Source organism: Oreochromis niloticus, linkage group LG23, assembly GCF_001858045.2.
Source record: "Oreochromis niloticus isolate F11D_XX linkage group LG23, O_niloticus_UMD_NMBU, whole genome shotgun sequence".
NCBI classification, from domain to species: Eukaryota; Metazoa; Chordata; class Actinopteri; order Cichliformes; family Cichlidae; genus Oreochromis; species Oreochromis niloticus.
Window position 1 is genome coordinate 26,401,511 of NC_031986.2, and position 21,190 is coordinate 26,422,700.

A 21,190-nucleotide genomic window follows, 5' to 3' on the forward strand; every position below is an offset into this window, starting at 1 on the left:
CTTTAAAATGGACCCAGAAATGTCGCTCTCAGTGTTGCCAACTTAGCGACTTTGTCGCTATATTTAGCGAGTTTTCAGACCCCCTAGCGACTTTTTTCTTTAAAAAGTCGCTAAAAAAAGACGTGAAAGCGCGTATCGCTTTTACTCTCAACAAGCAGCGGGTGCTGTAACACAGTCAGTTCTTCTTTTACTCTTATGCTGTTTTGTGGATCACAAGGTTTAAAACTACTTATAAACACACACACACAAAGTAACTCCACCAGAGTGCCTATTTCGGATCACTTTTGCCGGTCCAAGCCCGGGTAAAGGAGCAGGGTTGGAATTGTGACATTAAAAAAAACAATAATTGCTAAAAGAAATTTAATTTGTAGTTCTAAATAAACTCTAAATGCATTTAGGACGTTTTTTACTCACTTTATGTCTCTTCCACGATGTTATTTCTCTCTCCAACAACATAGGTTACAATTATATTAGCATGACCAATTATGCAAATTAGGTGATGACGTCATTTAGCAACTTCTAGCGACTTTTAGGACAACCAATAGCGATTTTCCTTACTGAGGAGTTGGCAACACTGGTCGCTCTGTTGTTTGGACAATTTTATTTCTCAAGGAGCTAGAAAAACCTTATCGTCGCCGCCCGCACGTTTTGTACCTTAGGCTCATCAGAGACAATCATATCCAGGTAAAATAATTTCCTTTAATCTACACGCATTTAGGAATTACTTAGCTAATTACACGGATAATTGAAATATTGCCGGCGTTGTGCCAAAAAAGTGTTCGCCTGCCAAAACTGATTTCCAATGTTTCCGAGTGTAATATGTGAAATATCTTCATGTATGTTGGTAAATAGACTTCGATGAACATGGGTTACTAAGGGGTTTTATATATACAATAATTACCTGTTCTTCAAGTATCTTTATAACTCTGGTTATAATGTAGGTACAATTGATATATGTGCTGCGCTGTCTGCTGTCCTCTTGGCCAGATTACTCTTAAAACATAAATTTCTAATGTCAATAAGATTTTTTTTTTAACTGGATAAATAAAGGATATATAAAAGTCACTGCCAAAAACTGATTGCAGCTTCTACCTTGTTACAGGAATGTTGCTGGTGGCAGGTGACTTGATATCATTAATGAGGGACACATTTCACATGTTTCACATATTATAGACCAACAAGTTATTCATAGCAGGTTAAATACCAGCAATCAGTTTAGGGCAAAAACTGGAAATCAGTTTTTGGCAGACGATCATTTTTTGCCACAACATCGGTCATTCTCACACATGTACTGTATCATATAAAATATATAAACTAAATATCTTTGAAACGTATAGAATCTAATCTTTTGTTTGTTTGTTTTTTTACATAGCACTTTATCAAACTGTTGTCTGCTACAGAGTTACAAGTATTATACTAATAATATAGCATCCACCATCTCCTGCTTTCATATCTCTGTAAACATCTTAGTGGTGTGGCAGCCATGAGTGAGCCCTGCAAACCCTGTGGATGGACGATGCAGGGGACAGTGGGAGGAAGCATCCTGAAGCTCTCTTTGCAGACCACCCTGTGTGATTCTCCACTCGCCCACCAGAAAAGACAAACCGCAGGTCTCAGTTGCAGCAGCTCATCCACGTCTGATCTTGCTCGGGCAGATTCAGCAACACTGCCAGAGACTTCCTGTAATCTATTACAGTTGTTAAAGAAACGGTCTAGGAACAGGTCACTCAGGTTAATCCTGTGTGAACAACTGAAAATATTGTTTTTCCATCTTTACATACTGTGTATTTGAAATATTCTTGTTTAATTGTTATTGTTATTTACTTTATTGCTATCAAATAAATATCCAAGTAATATTGTTCAAAGTTAGCGTTATGTTCATACGTGTTACAAATGCCTGTAAATCAAATTGAGTTCAGTGACAATTACTGTTTGTTTGAATCAATTTATTAAATGGTAAATGGCCTGTATTTATATAGCGCCTTTATGGTCCCTAAGGACCCCAAAGCGCTTTACATATCCAGTCAATCACCCATTCACACACACATTCACACACTGGTGATGGCAAGCTACGTTGTAGCCACAGCCACCCTGAGGCGCACTGACAGAGGCGAGGCTGCCGGACACTGGCGCCACCGGGCCCTCTGACCACCACCAGTAGGCAACGGGTGAAGTGTCTTGCCCAAGGACACAACGACCGAGACTGTCCGAGCCGGGGCTCGAACCGGTAACCTTCCGATTACAAGGCGAACTCCCAACTCTTGAGCCACGATCGCCCCGAATAACATAAAACCTTTAAACTAATGCAACACATATAACAATGTAACAAATATATTCAAATAAATAAATTTCTCAATACATAACTCATTTGGGAACTAATCTTTCTAGAAGTGAAAACAATCTGTCCGTCCTCTCCCTGCTCTCCTCTCCTCAGCCTCTCTTTGCTGCCTCATGTCCTCTCTGATGAGGTCTAGCAGCTCATCATCCCTGTCTCTTTTCCTCTTTCTCCCTGTCGTAGGTGGCTGAGCTGCTTCGTCATCGCTGTCGTTTTGGTCACCCACTGCTGCGCTTGGCCCTGGAGTGTCCGCAGGGAGAGAGGACATTAGGACAGGAGGCGTAATGGAAGGCATCTGTCCTATCACCTCATCCATGAGGGCAAATCAGGGCCAAGTAGCAGCAGTGGGCTTCCCACTGACCCCCTCTCCTGAGCCTGGATACTTGCAATCCTAAAGGCAGAGGAAATCAAAAATGACAGCAGGCAAATAAAAACACCACAACAACGCTTAGGAATTGCACATTTATTAACTTGTGTTCTTGAGAATTATCTTCTTGATAACACACATATGTACTTTGTATTCTTTAAAGTTATCTCATGTCTTCTGGCCTGCAAGGGGGTGACTGTCCCCTGCAGGCCCATCCTCTCCAGAATTGTCCTGATCACACACAACAAATAAGAGAAGAAAGGACACCATGGCAACTATGTTAATCCCTAAGCCCAAAGGTTTTCACAGCAGAACACCAGAGGAACACCGTCTGGACATCACAGGTTCTGTACAGCAGCGGTCCGTGAGTCGTTTGGTACCGGGCCACGAGAGTTAAGGCTCCGGTGTGAAATTTATGGTTTTCAGGGGTTTTATCGTTAACTCGGTTTCCCTGGGTCTTTTTCTTTGTTGTAGTTGTGTGTCTTATTTTGAAAGAAATATTTACACGTTACCATAGCGACCAGAGAGCATTAAGCGGCAGAGAGGAGGATGTTACTGTCAATATTGGCGCATTTTCAGGAGGACACTGCTAATAAAGTTACACAGTTACACAGTACATTCACGTTTATTATTATATTTACAAAATACCACAGTTTTTGTCTTGGTCGGATCATTTTATGTGGTTGTATTTATCCGCGATACCTTAAAGGCTCCGTGTCTGACATAAACCGGTCTGTGGCTCAAAAAGGTTGGGGACCGCTGCTGTAGAGCATGAGGGTTAATAGGACCGTACTCATATGAATATGATGTGTACATTGATTTATTCTTGTACATCCACGCCGTAGCGGCCCAGTTCTTCACCCCAGTGAAGAGGTGATCGTTTTCTCCTCGTTTTAATAAATTAAGCCGTTTGGTCTTTATTCCCCACAACATATCACCAATTCGAAAAAATCTAAATTAGCTGTATGTAAGCGGCAATACATGAAAAATCGCGGGACCCCCGATACAAGCTGGTTTACGGTTATTTTAAAGAAAAGAAACATGTCTATGCAGATGCCCAAAGCTTAACAAAACGACCGCTATAACAATTTAACTTTTGTACAACCAGATTTTCATATACTTACATATGAAAGTGTTTTCCTCTCCTGCTTCGACCACCATCGTTATCAGAAACAAATCTCCTCTATGACCCGCAATGAATCCTGGGATATAGTAGGACATGAAGGATACATCGGACCATCCTTAGAATTCAGGGCAAAGTAGGACGCATTTGTCGCCACATTTTGAGTACTCTTTGAATTCGGACAGCCTTCGTCGGGTCGCCGTGACGTCATTGCCTCCAAATATGGCATTGGCGCATCCTTCCCCTGAATTCGGACACGACTAACCCTCAAATTCGCGGAAAAGTAGGACACATTTGTCGCCACATTTTGAGTGCTCTTTGAATTCGGACAGTCCTCGTCGCGTCGCTGTGACGTCATTGCCTCCAAATATGGCATTTTAAGCATCCTTCCCCTGAATTCGGACACAGCCACAGAGACCTCTCCTGTCGTTATTACATACCTCCACACTGTCTCTATTATATGCAGCACGTCTGCAGGCCTTGTTGTAGACTTTGAGAAAGTGGAAGCAGCAGGTTCAGGCAGGACACAGACAGTTGATGTTTGCTTTCACTTCGGTTTGTTACTTTGTGTAACTAAACTGGGACTAGTTTGCACACCGAGCTTCATTCCTTTACACTTGGTAAGAGGGCTGGACTGGTAATCTGGCATCCCGGGCATTTGCCCAGTGAACTGATGCACTTGTTTTTTTCACTTGTTCAATATGATTATAAAGACTGCAGTCTGATTTGAAGGGGTGCACATAGGCCCTACAAACACTTACAGCAGCCCATTCCTTCATTTTCATTCCTAAACTGGATTACCCAATCAGAAGTAGCTTAGTGTGGAAGAAGTGATTGACACAAGTGGATAAACAAAAGCAAAACAGGGGTCTGAAAAGCTAAGAGGGAAAAAAATGAAACAACCAAATGTGTTAAATCAATTACATATGAGCTGTCCAGGTGGGTTCTGGTATGTTGCTGTTGATGGCAGAGCCAGGAGGCTGCTTTTTAACTGATCATGATGGGCTGCCTGGACCAAAAATCCCAGGGACTATTTGTTCTGTCTCAGTCCGCCCTTGGACAGGGGCGGATCTAGAGAAATTTTCTTAGGGTGGCAAGAGGGTGGCAAAGAAATCAAATGGGGTGGCAAAATCAAGGCTTTTTTCCCAAACACATATGCAGGTGGTTACATATGGTTAAAATGATTCAAATGCAGTAAGTATACACGTTTTTCATATAAATATAGTCTATAACTTAATTATTGTCTGTAGCCACATAATTAAACACTTTAGTTACATAAAACATGTGAGTTTTGATGTTATGTACTGTATAGCCTGTATAATAAATAAATATGTAGCCCAATAAGTATAAAATCCAGAAAGCTACACAACATGGGGCGGTTCATTTACAAACACAAGTCTAACTTAAGTTTCACACTGTTTTTTGTTAGAAAACAATCACATTGTTACAGCTTAAATTACACAAAATGTCAGAAATCTGCACTGTCATGAACAAAAATTTAAACCTAATTTTTCATGATTTGTTGGATTAACCCACTGAGGTCTGAAATACAACCGGCCATTTTTGACTCCTTTTGAGTTTATGTTTGTATTTCACCCTCAAATTGTTTCATTTTATTTTTTTCACCTTGCCTTGTTTGGTATCATTCTTTTCAGCTCAACTGAATTTAGTTGTTTTTTTCACTGACATACTGCATTAGTACTACTATTACTATTAATAATACTATTACTGATCTGAAATCACACAAAGAACTTTAAACCCTAGTAGTATTTTTTTACTGTAAAAAAAAAAAACAGACATGTTGAGTAAATTTTTATAACTTGAAATGCAAATATAAATTGTACATTTTGTAAACATATACAACTATTTCTCTAAAAATGCAGCCAATACACCTGTGGGTTTTTTTCATTTTGTACAACCATTTAAAAATATTACTAAAACTAAAATGAAGAACAATCAGGTGTTGCAATAAGATGCCCCACAAATGATGTGTGCCAGTAAAAAAAAAAGTTTGTCCACCAAAAGACAGAGGAGAACAGCACAGGGACAAACCTGCAGGCCTGACAACAGGAGGTGTATCACTCCGCTGGTTTTCTACTTAGTGACAGTATTTACGTTGCAAATGTGCTTTTGTGACATTCATTAGTGCCCTCACTGACACACAAAACAAAACGACTACACAACAGAACAGCTACACAAGACAACACAATACACTAAGTATACACTCCACACTAAACGTCACAAATCTCCCACATCTAAAAACTCTCTCTCTCCCTCTCTCTCACTCGCTTGCTCTGTCTCGCTGCCGTTACTGTCACTCCCAAAACTTTTCCCTCTTCCTAAACAACCAAATCCCACATGTTGACTTTTTTTTAAAAATTGGTCGACATGGTGCATTTTTCCACCGATAGGAAAGAGGTGGCTTTTTTCCCCTTTCTTTACTGTTTTCGCGCTTTCCTTAGAAAACGCTTAAAACACACACACACAAAAACGTGACGACAGTATTTACTAAAAAGCGTGGCTTATATATATGATCATAACTCTGGATTTACTGGCCTGTAATTAAAATTTAAAAACTTTGAAGTCCGAACTTTCAATGTGGGCTGAAATAGAGACTCAGCATGGCTGCAGCTTTTTTGCTATGTCAGCTTAACATAGTCATGTGATTTGGAGGTGCAGCGTGTCCGTGGACCACAGAGGGTTAATAGCACTCACCTTCCTTCCATTTCCAGAGTGTAACATCCAACCACCTGTGTAAAATCCGAAATTCCCATGGTGTTGTTCAAAATGTGCTCTGGCACAATCATAAGCATCACTTGCTACTGAAAACAAAAAAAAAGCCGGTCCTGCTATGGGCTGAACCATTTGTTAATGGTGTAGGGGGGGAACACTCTGCAATATATTCAGTTTTAGCATTTATTTTCACTGTTGACTGTAACTACGCTCAAACTGTTAATGCTATCTTATTTTAATAAACAACACTGTCATATGCAAAACTGGGGTGGCACTTGGGGTGGCAAGGGATCATTTTAGGGTGGCACTTGCCACCCCATGCCACCCTTCTAGATCCGCCCCTGCCCTTGGAAGAATGAAAACTTGGAGAACACTTATGCAAAGAACAAGTAGACATAATTTCTTTCACAACAAAGACTCAGAGATAACAAGAAAAACCCTAAAACAGAAAAAGATCAGATGGTGAGAGTGTAAAAAAGGATATATACTGATGACTTTGCAGAATAATTAATAAAAACAGAACAGAAGAAAAGCAAAGACAGAAATGGGGGGAAAGGAGCACCCAATCTCTCAGAGTGTATCTTTTCTGGTAAAATCCCTCACTTTACGCACTGATGTCCACAGTCACATTTATTTTCCTCTCAGAGTCATGGAGCACTGCACAGAGAAAACTAGAAATAAATAAAATTATTTCAGTAGCACATATGCCATCCATCAAAATACTTATTTCCTCTAACAAAGTGCTTAACATAGTTAACCGGCATGATAAGGACCCTCATATGGTTGTTGTTGGTGATTTATGTTATAGATTATCTATCTGTATCCAAACCATTTACATGTTTTTTGTTTTTGTTTTTATAATTTCTCTTTCTCAGTAAAAATATTGTATAAAAATCCACAGAAGTGTTTCGTGTCATCTTTCTGCTGCTCCGAGCTCGCCATCTTGTGGACACCAGCAGAACCTACAAACAGAGCCACAGGAAGCGTTTCTTTTAAAAACAGCAGATCGAGCGACCTGAGAGACTGTTCATCAAGCTGAATTCAGGTTATTTGTTGTGAAAGCTCCACAGGTTCAGAGAGGAATGGTCTGCTTAAAACTATTTCAGCTGGGAGGCTCTGCTTTGCTGCTCAGGTATGTTACGACTGTTTTTTTTTTAAAGATGGTTTGAAGTCAGACTTCCTCCATTACTTCGAGTCTGTTTCATAACGGAACATCGCTGCGTTAGGTCATATTCAGTTATTTCCTCTTTAAAACGGATCAACACAGTAAACTCTCTGTATATGTTCAGGATATGTGACCCTAACGTACGGTAATCACCTAAATACACTTGTTTGTGCCGACATGGAAACCATGAACTGAATCACCTTCTCGCTCTTTCCTCCACCTGTTCCCCGCTGTCCAAATTATGGACGAACGTGGTTTAGTTTGTTAAAGTTTCTATGACTCGAGTTCACACAGACGTGATTATCCTCTTATTCAGCAAAACGTCCTCTGTTGAAATAGTCTGACTCCACTTGAGAACAGTAAATGTATCACTTTCTGTTGTAACCCACAAACTGAACGGTAATGAAAGACTCATGTTTCACTTTTTTACTCAAGTAAAACGTCCAGTTGGTTGGATTGTGAAGACGGAGTCAACTGGATCCGCTCACGTTGCCCTGTGCGCGCTCCCGAAGCGGGGAAAGGATTCTGATGTTATCACATCAGAATCAGAAACTTTAAATGACCTAGTTTGTCCTACAGGGGTGGCATCTGGTGAATCTGGTGAAGTACTTCTTACTTCCTGATCAAGAAAAGTGAAAGGAAAACGTGCAGCCGGCGTTTGTTTGTTTTGTTTGTTTGTTTGTTTTTACTATCCTATGGATTAACACAGAGAGAAACGATCCCAAAAGAAGCGGACACAATGAACTAGTACCATACAGGTAAGATTCATGACGAAGAGGCGGACTGGTTTTAAGCTGTAGAAACTTTACTTTTCGACTGTTTCTGTGATCCACGAGGAAGGACAGCACACTAGGCCGCTTTGGCTCGCATAAAACCCGCCGTCTGTGGAGGGTACAGTGGATATCTGAAGGAAGGGACGTTTTTAGTTAGTAGTGAGTTTAGTCCATTTTATGTCTCTGTCCTAATATCCATAAAAATGCAAAAGTGTTGTTTTTTAACTTGGTGGTGTGTTGTAGTTAATAGCACCTGAGGCAAATGTCCTGCTGGAGAGAAAAGAATATCTTTGTACCTTTATCATGCTCTGTGCAGATTACTCCTTTAATCCAAACTTGACTTCTTATTTTTGGCATCTTTTGCAGAGAGAACTTAAAGATTTTATGGGCAGTTTGAATTGTTTTAAACAGAAGAAGTAGGCTGCCTATTTAGTTTTTCTTGTGATAACTGTTTGTGTGTGTGACTAAATGTACATGTTCACAGCCTTTTTTTCTTTCTTTTTAGCTCTTTAAATTCGGATTAAACTGCAGTAGAGCAGAGACACATTGATAATAAACAAATGAGACAAGTTTGACCCATAATGAGGTTTTAATTACCCAGAACATGATTTTAATTGCAGAGATTTGATTTATGTAGATGTGTACTGAGTTTTCTTGTCTGGCATTTTTATTTTCATTGGAATAACTGGGTTTTATATTTTTAAACAGTAAACAAGGTGACTTGTTCTAGCCCACCCCCCCTTTATTTACAAAATAAATAAATCTGTTGCAATTAATTTGACATTTTCCATATTTTGCTGCACTCTTTAGACCATGTCACCCGCTACAATGCTTTAATAGGAAATTTACTCCCCTGTCACAGAAAATGAAGCTGCTCACACTCAGCATGATGTGATGTGGTGGAGAGAGGAACAGGTGAGATTCTGTGTGAGGATTAAAGCCACTGTAATAATAGACAATAACCGTCTTTGAGCTCACAGTAACACCACAGTCTTACAGTTTGTGATTTTTGTTTCTTGTGATCAGGAAAATAACAACACAAAGATGCTGAACAGCTGATGGAGTTTCTCATCAGTGGAGACTTTGAGGCTGATGTGTAAGTGTGTCTCTGATACTCTGAAGTCTACAGGTATCTGATAACTGATGTTTATCTTCAATGCTCTATTACATATGTTTATGAACGAAATATAAATGTAGTTTATTCTGCCCTTTAAATCTTTTAGCTAAACAAAAGCTGAACACTTTCCTTTAAAAACTATTTGTACATACTGTTAGGTTCACAACAAAGGAAACACTCAGGACAAGTTAAGATTCAAGAGCACATTTTTTGATGTTATACAAAGTTAAATTATTTACAGCCACCACCTCCACCCAGTATTAAATCTTCAGTTAAAGTTCTGCCTCAATGTAGAAGGCAGCATATTAGGAAACACAAACTGTCATGAACTAGCTGTGTGAAGGCAGATGAGGACCCAAACCCAAAACTCATGGAGACAGGAGCTGAACTCAAAATCACTGCTTTATTGCAGGCCTTACAAAGAAACAGAACTAAACTGGCAAAAATAAACTAGGGACTAAACTAAGCAAATAACTAAACTAAGCATCGGGCGTACTGGTCGAGGCTTGATGGGCGCGGGACCAGACGGTGGCGTGGAGGCCACAGGCGACGGAGCTGGACCAGACGGTGGCGTCTTGGACCCTCCAGTGGAGACGAGGAGGTGCTGGCCATGCTGACCAGAGCCACCAGCTGAGACGAGGAGGGGCTGGAGCGGTTCTCCTGAACCCCCCAGCGGAGACGAGGAGGGGCTGGCCGGGCTGACCAGAGCCACCAGCGGAGACGAGGAGGGGCTGGAGCGGTTCTCCTGAACCCCCCAGCGGAGACGAGGAGGGGCTGGCCGGGCTGACCAGAGCCACCAGCGGAGACGAGGAGGGGTTGGAGCGGTTCTCCTGAACCCCCAGCGGAGACGAGGAGCGGCTGGAGAGGTTCCCCTGAACCCCCAGCAAGAACAGATGCAGAGCCAGCAGGTGCAGAGACCTCTGGCTCAGCGGACGCTAACTGTAGCTGCACAGGGCACGCAGCCGGCTTGGGACACAACAGTTGGGGCTGTGCAGTGCAAACAGTCTGTCCAAGCTTTGTCAGCACAACGCTGTCCTCAACTGGCTGAGTGAGCTCACAAGAGCTTCCAGCAGAGGATGGCAGTGACTGAACAGGTTGCTGAGCTACTAACTGAGCTGGTGACAGAGTTAATGACTGAGCTGATAATGACAGAGCTGATAACTGAACAGGCAATGGAGCAAGAAACTGAGGGGGTAACAGAATGGTTGACTGATCAGGTAATAGGGCAGATAACTGAGCTAATGACTGCGCTATGGACAAAAGTGCAAGTTGTAGTGGTGGTTGTGACAATAGCTGTAATGATGGTGGATCAGCAGGTAGCTGAACTTGTGACAGAGCAGGTGTCTGACTCTTGGCTGCTCGCCTCCAGGGAACAGGAACGGTACTGGGCCAGGCCGAACACCAGCCATCCCCACCCTAGGGACAGACACGGGTGCAAGGACGAGCTGGGCTCTGGCTGCCTTTGCCCTGGGAGCCGGTGTAGGTGCGGGAGCTAGCTGGACCTCTGCTGCTTCCACCCGAGAAACTGAGACGGGTGCAGGAGTCAGCAGGGTCACAGTTGACCTCATCTGGGGAGCCGGAACAGGCGCAGGCGACGGCTGGGTGTCCATCAACCCCACCCGAGGAGCAGGTACGGGTGCAGGGATGAATGGAGCCTCTGCCAGGCTGGGGACAGAAGCAGGGACCAGCTGGACCTCAGCCACCCTCACCCAAGGAACTGATACGGGTGCAAGGGAAAGCTGGGCCCGTGCTGCCCTGGGAACAGGTACTGGAGTTGGAGAGCTGAGCTCAGGAGCAGTAAGAGACACTGGGAAAACCAAGTTAGTGGAGCCAAACAGTTTCAGCAAACAGACTTATGGCGGGATGGTTTTAGCAACTCTGAAGTTTTTAAAACAGTCATTGTACAGAGGGATCCAGCCTTAGCAAACTCGGAGTCTGTAATTCTTGGCTCAGAAGGAGCAGTTATAGAGATAGGAGCATTTCCATAGACTGTTTCTAAATATGCAGGCTGGTGAGCAACACAGTCCAGGAGTGAAGAAACACCATCCACAGTCTCATACTCAGCAGGTACAGGAGTAGGGGTGTTAACACAGGCAGTGTCTGAAGTAACTGGGTGCAAAACTAACTCTGGAATATTCAATCTGAGCTCCCCTAGCAGTTTACTCATGACCGACGGTAACTTGTTTCCCTTAACCTTAACAACCGTGGTTGAATGCACAGTCTTAGTGTTTTCAAAACCTGAGTTAACAGACTTCGCATCAGCTATTGTTAACTCGAGAGGAGCAACATTCTTTATCCCTGGAGAAACAGTTTCAGAGCTAACGGACAAGGCAGGAAAATCTAAATGTGGCAGAGGGTCAAAAGCAACCTGAAGAACAGAAAGCGCAGCCTTTGAAGGTTGGATAACAAAGTTCATTTTCCAGGGTGTCCCCTCCAGTTTCAGCAGGAACAGGAACCTCAGGACTGTTTGTTTTAATATTTAGTTCACAGGTATGCAACTCAAAAATAGTCTTTTGCTTTTCTAAGGTGAGATTATCAGTCTGTGTGTTAATTACTGCTGACCTGGGAGGAGCAAAGGAAAAACAGTCATTCTCAAACATGGGCGTGAGGGTAGATAATGCAGGCTCTGGATTAACTGACCCAGAATCACCAGACACCGAGTTAACGGCCTCTGGGATGATGCACACAGAGTTTACAGTGTCACAATTATTTAATTCAGCCTGAACAGCAGTCTCTTGGGGGACAATGAACTCAGTCTCATGCTTAATAGGTGCAGAGTTGAACTTAGAAACGTTATGAGACTTGCAAACACAGTCATTTTCAAACTTACTATTCCTCTCCGATGAGTTACAGACATGAAAAACTGAGGACTCAGGAACAGAATATTGTCCAATTCGGTCCGGCTCGGAAGTGGCATGGAAGAAACAGTTCAACTCACCACCGGACTTTGTTCAGTAACTTTAGGGTGGCGACGGCGTGAGCGTAGTTTTTTCCTGGGAACTGTGGCGTGAATTGCCGGGGCTATAGACGCAGGCACCTCTGAGACGTCGGCTGACTGAGCCGATGACGGGCTGAGCTGCATCAAAGAGACAGGGAGCTTGTGCAGCTCCGAGCGTGGAAGTCCCAGGAAGAGCGCAAAGGACTGCAGCGGAGATGGGCTGCTTGTTGGAGGCACGAAATCTCTCCTCGGCCGCCGAGAAACCCCCTTCTTTGCGTGGGATGTGGGCGGCGATTGGGGAGGTGAACTGGAGGTTGAGGAGGCCGGAGGAATTGTGGCAGGCGATAGGCTGAATCCCCCAACTCTTATCACTGGGGGACGAGGTGGCGAAAAGGCAGTAGCGTTTGCAGTTTGGAGGCTGCGCAGCCCACCCAGAGCCAATTGAGTCCCATAAAAGGCAGACTCACGCTCCCGGGCATGCCGAGCCTCCTGCCTTCTCCTCTGGTTAGGAAAGGGGGAGTCTGCACGCTGCCGATTCCATAGGCAGTTTGCTGGGTCCATGACTGGTCACGTCGTACTGTCATGAACTAGCTGTGTGAAGGCAGATGAGGACCCAAACCCAAAACTCACGGAGACGGGAGCTGAACTCAAAATCACTGCTTTATTGCAGGCCTTACAAAGAAACAGAACTAAACTGGCAAAAGTAAACTAGGGACCGAGGGAACACAGAAAGGCACACAGGTTCGGGGAGGAGACATTGATGACACAACGCTGAACTGAGGGAGACATGCACATAAATACACAGAGGGTTAACGAGGGAAGTGGGAGCACACGGGGAACACAGCTGACACAGATAATCATGACGAGACACGGCAGTAGTAAACACAACACTGACGGGAGACTGTCAAAGTAAAACAGGAAGTACAGAGGTGCAGACAGGCGGAGAGAGAGAGCACAGGCATAGCCAGCGGGGAAACATGGAATAAAACACAAGGAGGGGAGACGAGGGCTCACAGATACACAGGGGGGCACACAGGGGGAAAAAGTCACAAGGGGAAATCAAAATAAGGAACAACTTAACAGAGCAACCCAGGAACCATGGCCTAAATAAAGAACAAAATACAAAAATACACGAAAACTAAGAATGCTGGGCCAACATGGCCCAGGATCATGACACAAACAAAGGAAAAAAACAGACAGATGCTGAAGAGCATTAATCTGACACTCAGCAGTTCTGTGTGGTGACAGCAACTAAGGGGAACCAAGGGACCACAGATGTTTCCTCCTCCAACTACAAATCAAATTTAATCAGGTGCAATTCAAAGTTTTTATATAACTACAAAACACTGTTAGTTGGCTAAATGTAAACATATAAACAGTATGAACATCTTTCAAAATCCATATACATGACTTCCAATGACCATGTAGTGGTTAGCGTAACACTTTGACTAGCTGGTCTACAATATTAAAATGTGCATAAAGTATTGTTCAAAAGTCTTGAACTGACTCTTTTCTTTATATTTTTCTAAGTAAATCAGAAATAGGAGCAGCAATTTACCGAAATGTAAAAATGTACTTGGAAACACTGTATATAGGACAACAAGAGTTTGTACAATTCTAATGAGCTTGAAAGTGAATATTAGGTGTGACCACGGGTGTAGGTCACAATCAGCACAGTCTGAGCTCTCTTAGGCAGCTTTCTTGTCATGTCAACTAGTTTTCAGGAATAGTTCTCCAGGCTTCTTGAAGGACATTCAAAGCTCTTCTTTGGATGTTTCTGCCTTTTGGTCTGTTCTCTGTCAACATGATCCCACACTGCTTCAATAATGTTGAGGTCCGGGCTCTAGGGAGGCCAATCCATGACTGATAGTTACACTGTGTGTTCTTCTATCCAAGTATGATTTTACTGCATTGGCATTGTGTTTGGGATCACTGTCATGCTGAAAATTTAAACCACTGGCAATCAGACTCTTTTGGGTGGTGGATCAAAGTCTGATGATACTTTTCTGTGTTCATAATTCCTCAATTTTGACAAGATCTCCAACACCACAGGCTGAAATGTAGCCCCAAACCATCACAGAGCCTCTGTCGTATTTTACAGATGTCTGTAGACACTCACTGTTGTACTGCTCTCTCCTGACCTGGCCTGTGCATTTGAACCATAAATTTGAATGTTTTTTTGTTTCTGAAAGTAAAAAGAGTGGGAGTTCAGATAAATGAGAGGTGACTGAAGGAGAATAATATGCTTATGATATAAGCCTTATGTCCTGAGCCATCCAACTGTTAATCAAGATACTGTTACTGTGCCACATGTTTGTATGCACAGCTCTGGGTTTTTGCACAAGAGCTGCTGTTTCAGTTAGTTAGAATAATAATAAGAAAAGTTAGATGCACAATTTGTTGGCTTTGCAACTGATGGTGCAGTTTAACTTAAGCGGGGCTCAATGATGAACACTCAGAGTCGGGACCAGAGATGGGCAGTAATGCGGTAATCTGATTACTTTTTATAAGTAACGAGTAAAGTAAGGGATTACTATTGCTAAAAGGAAATTAGATTACTGTTACTTTCCCGTTACTTTTAGTACCACGTTACTAAGCCATGATTTTGTTTGTGAGAGTGTATCATGACAGTGACATAAGCGAGTGTGACGTCCGTGGCAACAGCTGTGTGCAGATCAACAATGGATAATATAATGAGTGTGGGAGAGAGTATGACCGTGCAGCGTTTAAAGCGTGGAAGTACTGACCTTACTTTGATTCTGTAAAAAGTGACAAAAACTTAGCGTCCGCTGTGCATGGGAAGAAAACTTATTTCTACAGCGAAAAAAAACCCCCTAAACCTCTGAGCAAGTACCTAGCACGCTGCGACAGGAATGTGACATTCACAGAGAAACCCCCAGATCCCGGACACTGACATGAACGCTGCGGCACCGGGCAAACCTCCGCCTGCTCCACTCCTGCTAAACAGGTGAAAATAGATTTAAGAGTGACAGGACTCAGTGCCACTGAGTCTTTGATTTTATTTATTTTCTGCTGTGTTTTACTTGCATCTATTTGAAAGAGTGAGTATAAACACAGTGTTCGGTGGAGGAAGCTGTTTTAGCTGTAGGAGAGGTGGTGGGTTATGACAGCGTGAAATCTGCCTCTCGTATGAATGGTGCGATTGTTATCTTTCTTGATAAGGTAACTAAAGTTAATGATTTGGTGGAAAGAGGTGTCATTATTCCCTTTCACGCACATTCTACCATTGGTTAGCCCTACTAAAAAGGTTACCATCTCTAATGCGCATCCTTTTATTAAAAATGAAACGACAGGGGGTTGGGAAGCGCATCTGTAACTGGAAGGTCGCCGGTTCGATCCCCGGGCTCTCTGTCCTGGTCGTTGTGTCCTTGGGCAACTACCACCTACTGGTGTTGGCCAGAGGGGCCGATGGCGCGATATGGCAGCCTCGCTTCTGTCAGTCTGCCCTAGGGCAGCTGTGGCTACAACTGTAGCTGCCTCCACCAGTGTGTGAATGTGGGAGTGAATGAATAGTGGCATTGTAAAATGCTTTGGGTACCTTGAAAAGCACTATATAAATCCAATCCATTATCCAAGGAGCTGTCACAGTGTGGCCAACTAGTTTCGCCCATAAAGATGGTCTCTTTGGGGTGCAAACTGTGCTCCTTAAACATGTTGTGTGTCACAGAAGGCAGGTTTTTATGATCCTCAAAGACAGCGCTAGTGAGCTAAACCTGTCTTTCAGTTTCAAAATAGAGGATTTCAATTACATGAGCCAGGAACACCAGAATCTGTACTCTCTTGCTGACATCAGGAGGTTCTTACAGAAAACAAAAGGCCTCAGGATGGTGAAAGTGGAGGGCTACCTTTCAGACCTGAAGCTTTTTGTTGAATCGGCTCGGGTCTTGACAAAAAAATCTGGAAGTTTTGTTGATGATGTGTTGACAGACCAAGAGATTTATCATTTAAAGAAACTGATTTTTAAAGTGAGAGCTCAAGCACTTACTGCTGATGACAATGATGATGTTTAGGAAAATACTCTATATGTCCCTTCTCCTTTTTTCTCTGTCTCTCCTTTTCCATGTGTGAATTCGAAATAGACACATTAAATTTGAATGGTGCTAGAGATGAGGTGAAAAGAGCTGGGGATTTTTCAAGCTTACGGATTTAAAGAACTTAGATATGATGTTGGTTTAAGAAACTCACAGCACTGTTGACAATGAGAGTGACTGGAGGAAGGTCTGTGTGTGTGTGTGTGTGTGTGGGGGGGGGGTATTTTTTAGTAATAAGTTGAGCTGTAGTGGAGGCATGGGGATTGTGTTTTCTAATAATTTTTTTGTTTTGTTGAATTGTTTCTTGCTAAGCAGAGGAAATATTCAAGGGCTGTTTACTGAAAGTTAAAGTCAAATATGAAAATGTGAAATTTGTTTTTCTCAGTGTATATGCTCCAATTAAAGGAGTGGACAGAATGGGTTTTTTAAATGTCCTGTGTGATACTGTTAAGGATTCTAGCAATGATGAGTATTTGTTTTTATGTGAGGGTTTCAATCGTACTGAAAACCCACTATTGGATAGGAACCACACAGAACCTCATCCCGCATCCTCTTGCAGGCTCAGGCAGCTGGTTGCAGCTGTGCATCTGTCAGATGTGTGGAGGGTTTTCAACCCCTGTTGGTTTCTCTGATCATTGTCTGGTTTATTGTTCTGTTTTCATTAAAAATGGTAATGTATGGAGTGCCTACTGGCATTTCAATACAGCCCTGTTGAATGACAAAGCTTTTAGAACAGCCTTTCAGTATTTTTGCTTCAGTCACCAAAGATCTAAATCAGATTTTATTTGTATCCAGCAGTGGTGGGATTTTGGGAACTGTCAGGTCAAACAATTATGTCAACATTTCACTCGTAATGTTACGAGAGACATAACCAGATAGGGGCTTTGGTCAGGTCATGTTTCCTCAGTGTCACAGAGATGGATGCCCCATCTCACTTCTTTGTACTGGAAAAGAAGATTGGGCAAAGAAAGATTATTCACTCTCTAATGTCTGACAGTGGCTCCACAATCTCAGATCCTTCTGAGATCAGGAAGTTTGCTGTCAGCTATTATAAGGACCTTTTTAAGAGTGATTTCTCAGAAAATCCCAGTTTGTGCAATAGTTTCTTCAAGGGACTCCCTCAGGTGGCGGCTGAAGCCAATTGAAAATTGGAGGCTCAGCCAACTTTGCATGAACTTTATACTGCTCTGAAGAGTTTTCAGAGTGTAGAATTCCTGGCATGGATGGAGTAACTGTGAGAGGTCCTGTTGAATTTTACAAAGCCTTTTGGTCTTTGATGGGTGAGGATTTTCTGGAGGTTGTCACGGATGGTCTGCAGAGAGGCTTGCTACCTCTGAGCTGTAGAAGGGAGGTTATCGCTCTGCTATGCAATTTGAAGAACTGGAGATCAGTCTCATTGCTCTGTATAGACTATAAGATGTTTTCCAAGTCCTGGCCACCAGACTTCGAGATGTGATGGCTTCTGTCATTCATGGAGACCAGACATAGTGCAGGCTGATAAGAGATAACATCACTTCGATTAGAGATATTTTGGACCTCTCTAGCTCTTTGGGCTTAGATATTGGTCTCATTTCTATAAACCAAGAAAAAGCTTTTGACCAGGTTGAACACCAATATTTGTGCCAAACTTTAACTGCTTTTGGCTTCAGCCCAGGTTTTGTATCAATGATTCAGGTTCTGTACTGTGACATTACAAGTGTACTGAAAATAAATGGAGTCTTAAGTGGTGCATTCAATGTTCTAAGGGGGTGAGGCAGGGCTGTTCTTTGTGAGGGATGCTGTATTCCCTGGCAATTGAGCCTTTGCTTCACAAATTAAGACAGGTCTTGTGTGATGTTTCCTTGGGTGCAATGTATCTTTAAAGTTGTCAGCTTATGCCGATGATTTAATTGTTCTGGTCAACACACAGAAAGATATTGAGATTTTAGGGAACACATTTTCTCTTTTTGGTTGTATTTCTTCTGCCAAAATAAACTGGAGAAAGAGTGAGGCTATAACCGTGAGAGGTCAGCTGGGGGATCAGCTCAGTCTGCCTGGAGGCTCTATGGCACCGGAGGACTTGTGCTGATCCCCCAGTTATATTTATAGGATCCTGGTGGACTTTTTTTGGGATAAGCTGCACTGGGTTCCTCAAAGTGTCCTTTTTCTCCCTAGGGAGGAAGGTGGACAAGGTCTGGTCCATTTGGGCAGTAGATGTGCTGATTTTTGCTTTCAGTTTATTCAGAGGCTACTTAAGGACCCCCAGATCTAGTGTGGAGGAGGGTATCTTGCAGTGTTCTTCAGCAGCTTGGGGGCTTGGGTTTGGATTTATCTCTGTTTCTGATGGACTTGAGCAAGCTGTATGGGGTCTGCTGAGGAAAGGGAGGCAACAGCAGGCTGAATCTCTGTACTGGTTGCTGGAAGAACCTGTACAGTTTGGCAGCTTGCTGGATTGCTCTGTCTGGGGGAGGACTACTGCACATTTACTCGCCAGCAGTGTTGGGAAGGTTACTTTTAAAATAAATACATGAATACAGAATACATGCCCCAAAATGTATTTTGTAACATATTCTGTTATGTTACTCAATAAGAGTAACGTAACGGAATACTTTGGATTACTTAATATATTATCATGCTTTTTACAACTACATGAATGTACTATTGCTGCGGGATTTATTACTATTACTTAAGGTCGTTGAATCTGTTCATCTGGACGTAGCGTTTTGTGGGAGAAACGTTTCGTCACTCATCCAAGTGACTTCTTCAGTCTCGAAACGTTTCTCCCACAAAACGCTATGTCCAGATGAACAGATTCAACTTTTGGAGACTATTACTTAAGGTTACTCGCCATACCAATACCAGCTAGATTTTTAAATCTTAACATAAAATGAGTAACAGTAGGGTGGACATTAGGTAAGGCTGCACTTTTTGCAGTGATCTCGTATAGAAAACTATTCCGCACATATATAAAACAGGTCCGCAGCTCCGAACCGTAAAGCTGGCAGACCCAGTGGCATTTTGATCATCTTTATTGGTTATGGTTGCTGGACACAGAGCTGCAGCTCTCCCACTGCCAGCTCAACCTAACACACAACAACAACCCCAACCACAGGACCCAGTGCAATATTTAAGTCGGCGGGCGTGATTGCGGATGCTGTGCAGGTGCGTCCGCCTTCCCTGCACGGCACTGCAGGCCACGCCCCGCCACACCGTAAAACCGTAAAGGGACCTCTGGCTAATACATCGAGTTCTGTGTCGGGCTCGTAGCTGAAAACTAGGGCCGTTTCTCAATTCTCAAGTACGCGAGTACATACTCGCGTTCTCGGCGAGTACGTACTGGCCGAGAACGCACGGGAGTACGGACTCGCCGAGAACACGAGCACGGACTCGCGATTTGTACAATTGGAACACCAGCGTACGTGATGATGTCACAGGTCCGGAGTTTTTACTGCCGTCCCCTCTTAATTTAACTGTGAGTAACATGTTATGAAGCTTAACTTTAATCACAGCCAAACCGGTTTACTCAGGAACAAATAAAACACTGAAATAAACCAAACATTAACATTCAGAAGTGATCTACGTGACTTATATATCATTTGTAACCTCAGTAGTGAAATCTCTATTAATAAAAATAGTGTACATGTACATACGTGTACATACCTTAATAAAAACAAGCAGGTGAGATGTTACAACGCTTTTATTTTTATTTCAGTGGACAGTGTTTCTTTAACCTGAGTAGCGAAAAGACCGCGGGGGGGGGTTGAAAACGATGTGCCGGGAGTCCGCTGTTCTCGCCGGCTAATCCTCGACCTCGCTGTCTGCTATGGAGCTGGCGTTTGAGTTTTGGACGAAATGCATTCTGGGATATTTAGCTGTACCAAGTCACCACCGATGCATGCTCGATAAAACGGGCGGAGCGAGAACACATCCGGGACTTTTTCGCGTTCTCGGCTTGATGCGTACTTCGAATTGGAACAGTACTTGGTCTCCGACTGATGACGTATCACGAGTACACGAGAACGCAAGTACGCACAAGTACGCATATTGAGAAACGGCCTAGCTTTACTTTGTTGTCTGGGTCAACTTTGCTAGCGAGAGACAGAGAGAGGCGTTGAAAGGCTGCTCCAATGGAACTTATTGTTTCGGAAGAAAACACGAGCACAGTCGAGTCTTAATAGCTTACTTACAACTGGGCTCGTCAGGCACTCTTTTTGGCTGCAGTGGTTATTATTATATTTACATGCTTCCAGCTCCCGTTTCTGCTCGACTCTCCTTTTTCTCCCTCCCTCGCGCTCACAGACACATAATGGGTATGGCAGTCCATTCTCCCTGCAGCACAGACTACACTGCCCATGAGGCTACATTCTTTAGGGCTATGCCTGTAACACTCTGCCTATTGTCTTTGTATTAAATAATTTTTGTGAATAATAATTTTAAAAAATATATATTCACGTCATTATGCTGGACGCAAGTAGAGGTGACATGGGCCGCGAGTTTGAGACCCAGACATTAGAGCCTCTTAATGAGTGTTTTTTTGGGTTTCCACCAGCGAGGAATTACCAGAAATAGAGAGGGCATAGCCTAACATATTAAACAGGAAGACCGCCG